General features: G+C 35.2%; 1 long non-coding RNA gene across 1 annotated transcript in view; it reads left to right on the top strand.

Annotated features, from left to right (window-relative positions):
• Positions 1-1054: 1054 nt before the first annotated feature.
• The window catches only part of LOC107315167 (uncharacterized), a 126859-nt gene continuing 114901 nt past the window's right edge, over positions 1055-13012 (top strand). Inside the window, exons 1-2 of the long non-coding RNA XR_004307593.2 lie at positions 1055-1225; positions 6833-7030. This is a non-coding gene — a long non-coding RNA (uncharacterized LOC107315167). The remainder of the gene's footprint in view (positions 1226-6832; positions 7031-13012) is intronic.

The following is a 13012-nucleotide window of genomic DNA, read 5'->3' on the forward strand; positions in this document are numbered from 1 at the left end:
TAACCAAGTCATTATTCAGGGAGTTGCCACAACTACATTTTCCTCAGATTTACTTTTACCAGTAATGATAAATTTGAATCTCACTTGATATGTTCTGACTACAGCATATGTTTTCTACATATTGCGACGAACAAAAAGGAACTGAGAAAGGCATTGATTTATTAATGAAGGCAACTTAATGCTCATGTCCCCATGTCTAGCACTGAAGAAAAATATCGACAAGTGTAATAGTTTCTCAATAAGAATTCTAGGAAAACACTGCTAAGCATGTAAGTTATCCCTAAACTGCACATGTTCTCACATAGTTGTCAAGTGTTAGGTAAAGAAAGCCATCTGGTTATCTATATATTGACATTCTATCAAGTGCCACTGTGTCTTAATGTGTACAGTATTCAACTTGGCTTTTTTACTGAAGCTTCAATAGTTAAATGTGGATAAATGCTCAAACTGTCTAATCATTTATAGCAAGACCTCATTGTTTTCATAATTTAAATATTTGTATTAAAACTGATATTATTTAAAATTACTGTTTAAAGTGCAGGAAGTATCATCTGCATGAATAAAACTAGAGCACAAAGAGCTTAAAATGGAGAAAGACTCTACCTGATGTTTATTTAGTCTCATCATTTTGTTGGTAATGGTAATAAATATCTTGTGGACTGGTTATTTCAAGAGGATAAAGCAATGACAGAGATGGGAATGTATCTGTTATATTCCAATTTATGTTTAAAAAATATATAGTTTCCATAAGCAGAGAAGAAATAACTTAGGATGCAGTTACTTTTCCCATGGTTGGGACACTATTGAATAATATCCTTCCCGAATGCAAAGTGATGCTTCTGAGTACTTTAAACTGGTATTGACTAGTGATAAGAGTTTGTTTAGGTTTACTTTAGTTTTACTGATTGTTGCCCACAAAAATTCAAAATATTTTTAGTCATTCTAAATCATATGTTACTACCAGATTTTTCAATCAAATCTGAAACATTTTTTGCCCATAACAGTTTTTTGTTGTTGTTGTTTTTAAAGTATTTCTATTATTGGCATTTCCTAGTAAGCCTCTAGATGTGAGATCACCTGATACCTCAGATGTATTAAATATGATGAAAGAATAGACTACGTGTGCACATCTGTGACAGAGCTCCTAGAACTACCATGGTGTGATTTTCAAATGGAGATTGACTGAAAAAGCATGCTGAAGGGGTACCAGGATTGGATAACAAAGGTGAACTTTGCTCTTTAAAGCTATTCTCCAGATAAGTGAATGTCTTTATAAAGGTCTGACTTGCTGCTCTTTCAAAAGAAAGGTGACAGTGAGATCTTCTGGAGCAGAATTATTTTCTCTCCGACACTGAGCTCAATTTTAGACAGGAGACGAATAGTTCACTTTCTTAAAACTTCCCAGTTTTAGAAGATTTTCCTCTCAAAACTGTAGTCCCACACCAGAGTCATGTGTTAATTATGATGAAGAGTCTGAGCTGTTTCATTACACAGTAATGTAATTTTCAGGAAAAAAGGCAGTAACAGCAAGGTACTGAAGATACAACCTTTACTCCCTCTACCTCCGTTATTCTTCTTTAACCAAACGCATAGTCCAAAGCCACTGTATCTCTCAAAATCTTTGAATAAATGGCGACTAAATAAGACCTGGGATGCTCAAGCAAGTGATCTAATTATCTGTGATCTGATACTTACCTGTTGTATTTGACTACTAACTATTTGACTATTAATATATAACAACATGGAAGACATTTTGTAAAAGGCTTTTAGTAAAATATTTTTTTTTTATTTTGACAGTCATGACTATATTGCCCATAGGGTGCATATCTCAGTGAAAACTCTGGTTTCAATTGTATCTTTGTTTCTCACCATGGAAGCTCTATCTATTCTATACTGAATAGATTGTCCAGATGCAACTGACATGTGCACAGCATAAACAGGAGCAAAGAATGCAGCTACAGATTACTAGCCATTCTGCGCATTTAAGTCTGTGATTTAGATACTCAGAACACCTTCATGGGTGCGCTTAAAATCTCATCTTGTTTACGTTCCCACCAATAAAATTCACAATTAACCCATGGATCTCTTACATCTGTACTTAGAGGTGGTCAAGCCTCTGCAGAGCCTACTCCTGAGTACAGCTAGGCAGCACCCCTGGGCATCATTCTTCTGCCTAATGCATACAAAAGGTGCTGAGCTTCAATGGTGTTATTTATACTTGATTATATATGTTTATGATTGTAACTCAGCTGTATATATTAACACTCATACAGCAGCTTCCCTTAAACTCCTTTTTCTCCATGCAGTGCAGTCTTGACTTTTCTTGTTTGATCTTGTATCTGTTTTTCTTGTTAAATGTAAACCACTACATTCTGTAGTAGCAAAAACTGTACTGATTTATTTTATTTTATTTTATTTTGTTTTGTTTTATTTTATTATTTTATTTTATTTTTAAATTATTATTATTATTTTATTTTTTAAAGGAGTCCTTTTACCTGTTGAAGTTGCTACAGACATCACTGCCCAAATTGGTTACTGTGTGGCTATGCTAATAGTGATTTTAGTCATCTCCAGTGTGGTAGCTTTTCAGATGCTGCCAGGGAGCATTTGCAACAAAAATATTTAGGAAGGTGAACTTTTTACTTATTTAAGTGCAAATTGATCCACAAGTAACTAGAGAATCTGAATAATGAGCTGTGCAATTAACAAATGTAAGACTACTCATACAGTGAATGAATCTACCTATTTAGGAGTTTTTTTTAGATTTTTGAAGTTCTAAATCTTTCTAATCATGTAAGTCATATATATTTTTTTTTAAATTAGCCCTGCATCTAAGTGCCTCAGTGTATCAACGTATTAATGTGTTAATTCCCGTCAGACACCTAAGAGGGAAGTTAACATCTCTTCATTGTTCTGAGGGAGTAAAGACTAGCATATTAAATCTTTTCCTTAAGGATAAATAGAAAATATGTTTCAGAATACCTCTTTTGACTTTCATATTCCACACTAACAGTGTAGCTGTTATTCCATCCTTCTGTAATTCCTTTCTTTGTGTAGAATTTTTTTTTTAATTTTTTTTTTTTTACTTTAATTATTTTGAAATGAGGGTTTCTATCTTTGTGTATTGAAATGGTGAGGAACACTTGGACTGTTATGAAAAGGTCCAATTTAAAATATTTTATTATCATAAGAACAAATAAAATAGTTGATCTTTCAGCTTAGAAAGAAATTGCTAACATGTTCACTAACGATATGCATTTAGCAGCACTTGATCTATGGGAGGAATACCTTTAAGACAATTATTTTGATTATAAAGTTTTAAATAATCAGTAGAATTTGGCCACAGTAAGGTACTTCATGGGCATAAATTTAGAAAAGTACTCGTACAATCAAGAAGTCTTCAAGTAGAACTCCAGATGATAATACATATATATATATATAAAGAATTGCAAAGCCCCTCACAGCCTTTCTGAGTTGAGTGTTCCCATCATAATAGCCCTTTAATAACAATCTTCTGTTGGATGCTGGGAAGATTACTAACTTCCTTCAGGGAATTGATTGAAATAACACTGAAGTTAATCAGTAATCAGACTTCTCATCCTCTATTCAAGACTTTCTTTCAGCTGTGTCAAGAGTGCTGTAGCACAGTGACCCTGAAACAGTCCTCTACAGATTGCATGCCTTTATAAACTCGCTGTACTCTGAATGAAATAGATTGAATTGTTGGAAGTAGCTCACATCATCTAGTCAGCTTCAGAAAGTCAATATTCTTGATGTGTCTGGAAAATCTTCTATTTCTTATACCCATCAGCTTTCAGTAGTAACCCTTTCAATGCAGCTCTATCACACCCTTTCTAAATAAAGTAGAATATGAAACACACTCTCTGTTGTTCAGGAGAAGTAGTCAATATATTGAGTGTATGGGCTTATATCCTTGAAAATATTTCAACACTAATCTGACTTAAATTACTTCTGTATGCTTGGTTTGAAGGTTAAGCTGACCTTGTGAATATTCTAGAGTTTGCAAAATGAAATGTAGACACAAGAATTAATTACATGTGGTCCTGGAAGTAAATGTTCTCCAACTAATGTGATTTGGTAGTGGACACTGATTGGAAAAAAAAGATGTCAAAAAAGACCTGGTGGTACTGGTGGGTGGAAGGCTGGACATGAGCCAGCAATGTGACCTCCCAGCCCAGAAAGCCAACGGGATCCTGGGATGCACCATGGCCAGCATGGTTAAGGGACATAATCCCGCCCCTCTACTCTGTGCTGGTGTGGCCTCACCTGGAGTAGTGTGTCTAGATAAGGAGTCCTCAGTACAGGAGAGAGATGGATAGACCTGTTGGAGTGCATCCAGAGAAGGGCCACAAAAGTGATCAGGGAGATGGAGCATCTCTCCTATGAGGATAGGCTGAAAGAGCTGGGGCTGTTCAGCCTGGAGAAGAGAAGGCTCTGAGGTGACCCTATTGCAGCCTTTCAATATCTAAAGGGGACCTGCAAGAAGGAATGTGACAGACTCTTTAGCAGTGTCCATGGTGACAGAATAAGAGGAAATTGTTTCAAGCTTAAGGAGTTTAGATTTAGCTTAGATATAAGGAAAGTCTTTTACAATGAGAATGATGAGGCACTGAAACGGGCTGCCTGTAGATATGGTAGATGGCCCGTTCCTTAAGACTTTCAGGACAGGGCTAGATCAGGCTCTGAGCAACATGATCTAGCTATGGACGTCCCTGTTCATTGCAAGGGAGCTGGACTAGATGACCTTTAAAGGTACTAATTCCCTGAGGCACCCAAGGCCAGGTTGGATGTTGTCGTGAGCAGTCTGATTTAGCGGTTGACAACCTTGCTCATGGCAGGGAGTTGGAACCATGTGATCTTTAAGATCGCTTCCAACCCAAGCCATACAATTATTAGATGATTCTATGATACTGATATATTGTGGAATAATGAGAGAAATAACCCGCATCCAAATTTAGTATATGTAAAATTGTTTTTTGATGATACTGTTTCTTTGTTACTGTTGGGTTTTTTTTGTATGGTTGTTGGTTTCTTTAGGTTTAGTTTATAATTTGAAAAGGATTTTTATATAACTTTGTTAGCATTTCCTTTAGAATAACATGCTGCAAAAGTATACGGAATCTCTAAAATGTGAGGCAAAATCAAAGAGCCTTCACTTGTTCATATCCTCTTAAATAAAGAGGAGATACAGATTGAAAAGGAGACAAACCCAAGGAAAATGTCAAAGTTGATGACAGAGCTTCATTAATGGATAGAAATGGATGCTACATGAGTAGCCAGACTTAGGTGGGAAAGGGAATTTGAGACCCTGAAGTCAACTGCATTAAAACAAATGCAGCAAGTTCGGCTTTGCTTCAAAGTCCTGATATTATGTAACATATCTTCAACATCTTTTCCGTGCTTGTATGAGAAATCTGAGTCAGGATCAGATTCTTGTAGTAATGTATCATGCTGGATGGGAAAGACCTAGATTAGGATTGGAAGCTGAACAGTTCTGTTGCATTTTGTTCATGCTAATATGTCCTTCTAAAGAATCACTTGGGAATAGGTGGAGCCTAGATTTCAGTCATTCCCAGCAGCAACTCGACACAGTGATGAATCAGAATGTACTGAGCTTGCTAACAACTAGATTGGGATTTCCTTTTGAAGTGAGCTCTGGAGGGATTATATCCTGAGGAACATCTGTGAAATATACAATTGTCTTTGTGCTCTCATGGGAAAAACTACCTGCAGTGCATTATTAAAAATGGTAGCTGAAGGAAACTTCAAGCAAAAGCTTCTGTCAGTGAAAAATGCTTCTGCCTGAAGCAATTCATAATTTAATTTTGAATTTCTTGTGTTTAAACAAGAAAAAAATGGTGGAAAGACAGAAAAAATGCTAGGAGTTTCCACTTGGCATATCAAACTCATGTTTCAACGCAAAAAGCACTTCAGTTTAATGAGGAGAACATTTTGTTTGCAAAAGACAAAGCTCAAAATGAATTTATTATACAATAACCTCAAAGAAGAAGTTCATTCAAGCATTGTATTTCAAGAGTTCTTCATGTTGATGTGAAAAGATGGAAAGAAAGTATTTGAAAACACAGTGACATGGCTTCCTTTTTGTTATTTTCAATTCAGATTATAGATTACCAGATAAATGTATTTAGACCCATACTTAAGACAAGGACTAGCTCTAACAATAAGCTCTTTCATACTTGTAAGATCATTGTAACAATTTTTTATTATTTTTAATAAAACAAAGAATATTTTACTTTCAAGTACCTTATGAATTTCTTATTTAAGAATTCTGTTTATTTATGAACTTTTCCAACCCTTTTAGAACTTACGTCTCAGGCCCTTTGAACAATTAGTAACTCATGGCTGCCAGCTGTACAGTTGTTAGCTATTTAAAATAAAGTCAGTCCCATTAAATTGCTAATGAATTGATATTGATTTTACTTTTTGTGAGCTGGCGATGTTTCAAAAGTCATTGTTACCTAATATCCAAAAATGAGCATCAAGGAATTTCCATTACTGCACAAAATGCAAAAGTCAATTAAAAAACTCTAATTGCTTTAATACCACCTGGTTTCAAATTATGCCAATGGCACCAGATCAAAACTCTTACTCCACTCTCCAATTAGAGCTGGAAAGTGGGTGCTTCTTGCTCACTAATATGCTGTGAATATAGTATTAGTAAATGAAAATCTTTGAGGGCTGCTCCAAAAGTAATGCCTTCTATTTTTATTATGCTGGTCCGCAGTGTCAGAAGTCTATGTTGGTGGTATGGCACTAAAGGCTGAACTTTCCTATCCATATTCTTTTACAGTTTGTTCCATCTAACATGGAAGTGCAAATGAAAGAAAGGTGTGTTGTGGAATTTTTCCATGTGGAAAAAATGGCAGCGAATGATGTTCATTGATACTTGGAAAACATCTATGGAGACCAAAGAGTGGATGTGAGCCCACTGAGGCAATAGGCGGTGCGTTTCTTGTTCATTGCTGGCTGAAATGCTTTGCTACTGGTGGTGAGTATGCTGAAAACTGTTGGTTTTTTTTTTCATTTGTTTGGTTGGTTGGTTGGTTGTTTTTTTGTAGCTGAGAATTTGCTTTATGTCAATGTTCTTTTTGAATCTTGTAGTTTCCATGAGAATAAATAGGAGATACTATTTTTCAGAGCAACATCTGTAGAAGCAGATTAGCAAAAATAGTAGATTTAATAGCTGTGTAAAAAGTGAATTGAAGTATATAAATTCTGATTGGTATTTTTTCTCTCTCTCACAAGAATGATTTTCTGGACTGTATGCATAGCTTGCATAACAGGGATTAATGAACTAAGTGGAAAAAAATAAGATTTCTTGGCCAAATCAGTCACCTAAAAAATAATGAAGGTCTTAGGGTTAATGTTCAGAGGAAGCTTTCTCAATGTTTTTGTGTAGCTAGTATTTGCTGTCTGAAAGGGAAAATGTGCTAGTGAAATCTAGCAGGTGACTCCCTGCCCAAGACATTTATCACTCTCCCAAGATGCTAATCTCAGTCACTAATTGTCAAGAAAGCATGCAACACTTTATGTTCTATTTCTCTGACACACAGGAAAAGAACTAAATAAGCAAGAAACCCAGACCATTCCATGATTCTATGATTTAGTGAACCATTAATATAAGAATTTCCTCAGTCGCTGTGATCTTGTGAAATATTTTAATCTGGTTAATGACTTAAATAAGTACTGTTCTCTTACAGATAAGTGTATTTTCTGATCTTTTGCATATGGTCAGGATCAGAAGCATTGGTTCTTTCTATCTCCAAACTCTGTACCCATCTATCAGGTGTATCTATCATGTACCCATCTATCAGGTTCTTCTCAGGTTTAATAATTTCTGAGTTTATTGGACAGTTTCAGCTATATGACATATACTGCCAGTGGCTATGACAAAATTCATTGCTGGCAAGATGGCATATCAGCAATATTACTAGATGCCCACAAATCCTCACAGGGTTAAGCTTCAGAATATACTTTTGCTTCTTGTACAACTAAACAGTATTTTTTTAAAAAATACTTTTAAATATTTTAAAAAATTAATATTTTTAACAATTTTTAGTGAGTAAAAGGCATGGTCATCCTGTAGCTTCAGCAAAACAAATGGGAATATTCTTACAGAATTCCATAATCCCATGATTTGTTTCAGAATCCATTTATTTTTAATGACAGGCAAGTTTATAGGGAACATTTTAAGAAAAAGCACCTATTGTTCCTAAGGTACAGGAGATACATAATCATAAATTCCAGAGTCTGTACCATGAGATACTGTTTTTAAATAAAGCCACATATTTATGCTGCTCTATGGACATTATTTTTTTTTTCTCCTGTGTGTGTGTGTGCACATGAAATTACAACTTTTTGTTGCCTACACTTTTAAGTGGCTTCTGAAGTGCTGACACTACATGGAATCACTTCTGCATTCAAGTTCCAAAACTTTATCTCAACCATGAGACTTATTTAAGTACCACTGTTATAGCACATGTGCCTGTTTATCTGAATAGGTGATAAATGTACTTTACTTTTTTTTTTTTTTTTTCTTTCCCTGAGGAACAGTAATTTTTTTAATTTATTTAGTCATGTTTTAAAATTATTTCAGTCCTCCAATTATGGGACATTCTTAAATGCAATAGTGTCCAGATCATATTAGAAACTCAGCTTTATTTTTTTTTTTTCTTAATGTATAACAACATGATAAATGAATTAACAATGTTTTAGCATTAATTTCCACCAATATCTGCCTTTACTAATTTTTCAGACTGTTTACATGAAATAATCAACTTTATAGGACTATGTCCAATCCTTGGGAAATTGCTGTTTTCATATCAGCATCCTTGAGCTCCGTAAAAATCCCATTTCCCATTCTACTTTCGATTTTTGTGTCTTAGTAGCAGATGTCTTGATAAAGGTACAGAATTGTACAGAGAAAGATCAATTGCTGTAGACAGTACAATACAAATTTGATTGTTTAAGAGAATATAGAGTAAGGCTGAATAATTATGTAAATGATAAATCAGCTGGCCATGTAATTAAGTAAAAATTACAATGGCAATAAATGTAAAGTTAAATTCTTTTTGATACATTAAAATTGTGATAAATGTTAACATATTTAATTGGCATTTAACGGTAGCTGAAGCAAGTTAATTAGATACCAATTTACATACTTCATAAATGTCACCATTTTTTAACAATTAAACCCATGCTTAAAATATAGTTCAGCTTTGGATACTCCTGGATTCAAGTGGTATTATTATTAGAACTAGCTATATTAAGGTTATTGACACTTCTGCTTCTAGGACTTTCAGTTACCTGTATTGTGGTCAGGATGTAATTAATTACAATAAAATTACCTCTTCCCTTCTCACCAATCCTCCCCTACTGTTTTGTTTTACCTCTTCCTGTACCCTAGTCTCTCTGTTCTCCCTTTCCCCTTATCTTTTCTCTTTCCCTTTTATTCTTCCGGTCCTCCTTTTTTCTCGGCGCATTATGTATCAGTACTTAATAATATCAAGCGTCTTATACCCAGATCTGACAAACTAGACACTGATAACTATTCGCAGTCTTAATATTTCTATCTCTGTGCCTCATCTTCATGTCACTAAGGTACTGATAATAATTATGCTGATGGATTATAAATGACAAAGTTATATATTCACAAAGATTATGACTTCACCTGCTAAATTTGTTAAACTCATGATGCTATAAAGTGCCAAGCAGGGAAATTAAACCCAGAAACTGCAAACAACCATTCATAAAAAAGTAAAAATTTCAGAAATTATGCATAGTAACTTTAATTACACTGACAAATAAATTGCAAGTAGAAAATGTCAAAGTAGTTAGCCAAGAAAGTTTATAACATTTTTTTTCGTTTTTGCTTTTTTCACTTCTTAATTTTAAGGATGCATAAAAAACAGCTATGAAGATGACTGCAGGAACTAGACAGCCTTTAGCCTTCCAATTCAAATGATTCTATAATTATGTGAGTGGATCTACTTTTATTTTCTCCCTATATATTGAGAGAAGAGAGAAGAATGAAAATGCTTTTCAAAATACCATTATGTGAAGAGAGATAGTGGTTCCTTTAGTCTTTCCTTGATGAAAGTGTTACATAACATCTGGTATTACAGTGAATAAATAGAGACCTTTGGGTGGGAAGAACAGGAGATGCAATGGGAGACAGGAAACAGATAAAAATAGGGTGGGTGACAACTCACAATGTGTCCCATACATTTTACTTTAATTTATTCTCATGCGTCTTATTTGTCTATTAGAAAAGTTCAGTACTGTGGGCAGCATTTCCAAAGCTCTAAGTTTCTCAGTCAATTTGAGATTTTGTGAAATAAAGCCTAAAGTGTTAAAATGCTGTTATGAAGACATCCAAAGTAATTGTCTGAATGTTTCAAATAGGAAAGATTTTTCATTTATTCTTTTATTGTATCTGACCCAATCAGAGCCTGCTTTCCTTTTCTTGCCATTTCTACTTCCAGGAAGTACGTCTGCTTCTGGGAAGGGTGTGTTCTACCACATGAGTGCACTGTGCTCCTTTATAGTGTTTCCGAGAAGATGGCCTCTTGGAGGCATCGTCCTGCTTGGCTAGCAGTTAATACTGATCAGCACTCAGGAGTAAGAGATAAAATCATTCTATGATTCTCTAAGTTCCCCTTATATGTACAGAAGAAAGAAATAGAGAACTCTAAGGAAAAGTCTATCACATTATAAATTACATGACTTAAAGTCTATTTCTAAAGACTGTGGAGGGTTTTGTTGTTGTTGTTTTTGTTAGTTTGTTTTTTGGCAGACAGCATTTGCTTTATTCACAAATCCTCTTGGTCCCAGGATAAGCACATTTATAAGCTTAGGATTCAATGTATATCTCTTATAATTTAAATAGTAGATAATTTAATTCAAAATTTCAGTTTGGTAACAGAGAGGGGAGAAAAAAGGTTGAGCTTTCCTTTCAAAACTAGATCTTATTTTGTTTAAAAAGCAATCTTTAAATCAAATGATGTAATTCTGGAAATAAAACAGAATTGACTGTATTACCCTCAAAATAATTCACCTTCATTTTATCAAAACTCCTTTCTTAGTTTCTCCCCCCACAGTCCATTTCAGTTCATCCTGGACTTTTTCTTTTATTACTTGCCTAGCTTTATTGTCTGTGGTATATTGAAACTGAATAGATGTTCTTACTTGTAAGGGATTACAGTCAGTGATTTGGGTGTATTGTCAGTCACAAAGCAGGGTAACTGTGCAAGGCTGAAGCCCTCCTGAGTTTGGGTCTCTTTGAGACATCTGAGGAAGGAGGAACTTTGCCTTATGGAGATGGCAATTCCCAGACAGAAATGCTCTCTACAATTTACTGTGGGCCATGCCAGTTGCCATACAGTGTACCAAGGCTGTGGGAAGCACTAGCTGCACAATAACTAATCATGTTTCTGATAACTTGATATTCAGCTTTTCCCTGCAAACATAATAAGGAAAATAACTACATTTGTGCCTCCAGTTCCCTGGAGTTTAGAGTGTATTAATGGCTATTGGATTCAGAATAAATAAACTGGATAGAAAAATCATTATGTGAGGTCCATTTTCTGAACATCAATTTGGTTTCTAAGCACTTCAATAGCTTCTCCTTAATTTTCAATTTGAAGTATTTCTGAAAATAGTAGAAATTTGGGGCATCATTGCCTTTTCTCTTCCCAGTAATGGGATGTGAATGTGGTAGCTGAGCTTATTGAATTTGACATTAGAAGTTGATTCATCTTTTGAAAAGCATTTTTACATATTGAATTTTGGCCTTTGAGGAATAGAAAGTAATCAAAAATGCACTGAGAAAAAAATGAAGAAAGAAAAAAAAAAAGAAAAGAAATTAACTGAGAAAGACACATGAATAACACTTTTCTTCTCCACAGCACCTTTTAAAAGAAAAGTATGTGCATAAGATAATAAACAGATTTTAAGGTATGGTGGCAGCGACTTCGTTTACTAGAGCTCTGAACTGAGGAGAATGAGTCCTTTAGAACTTTGTGATGATGACAGGTCTTTGTCTGCGTATGAAGTGTGTGTATTTACCCAGGATGCCTGTCCTTTGTGTTCTATTGGTGCTTGTTCATATGGGTGAAACAGCTCTACAGAGGTACAATTCTTGGTTCTATTTATGCATTAATACTCATGTTTTATATATACTATGTATATATTTAAAATATATGCATTATGTATATAATGTCTTGGCCCTGGGGTTAGGACTGCAGGGAGAGCCTCTGTGTGACAGAAGTTATCAGAGCCTGTCCCATTCTGGACACAGCTGTTTCCAGTCAGCCTCACCACAGGGCATAGCTGAGGCCGTCAGAGAAGCTTCTATTGCCTCTATGAAAACACATTTAGAAGAGAGCATATAATGTCTTACAGGCTCTTTCAATGACTGAAAGGTGCTACAGCGGGAGTGAGGTTGGTCTCTTCTCACTGGTGACAGGTGATAGAAAGAGGGGAAATGGCCTTAAGTTACACCAGGGTAGGTTTAGGTTGGATATTAGTAAACACTTCTTTACAGAAAGGGTTGTTAAGCACTGGAATTGGCTCCCCAGGGAAGTGGTTGGGTCACTATATCTGGATGTATTTAAAAGTGGTTTGGATGTGGTGCTCAGGGACATGATTTAGCGAAGGGTTGTTAGAGTTAGGATAGTACGGTAAGGTTGTGTTGGACTCAATGACCTTTAAGGTCTTTTCCAACTGGAGTGATTCCGGAGTGTAACTGGAGTACAAGGAGTCCTACACAGAACTAGAAACAGTTATTAAAGTATATCTGTATGCCTAACAGTGCAATTCTGTTTGTGTACCTCTATTTCAAGCATTTTAGGGAATGAAATCCCACCTGAACAGATTTTCCAAAGTCAGAGTGAGTTTAGGGGCATATTAAGAGCAAATTTGTCTGCAATTAGGCTCTGTTTATCCCAGAATTGTATATACAGAATGTCTT

The sequence above is a fragment of the Coturnix japonica genome, chromosome 5, assembly GCF_054131305.1.
Source record: "Coturnix japonica strain WE chromosome 5, WE-NBRP24, whole genome shotgun sequence".
Lineage (NCBI taxonomy): Eukaryota > Metazoa > Chordata > Aves > Galliformes > Phasianidae > Coturnix > Coturnix japonica.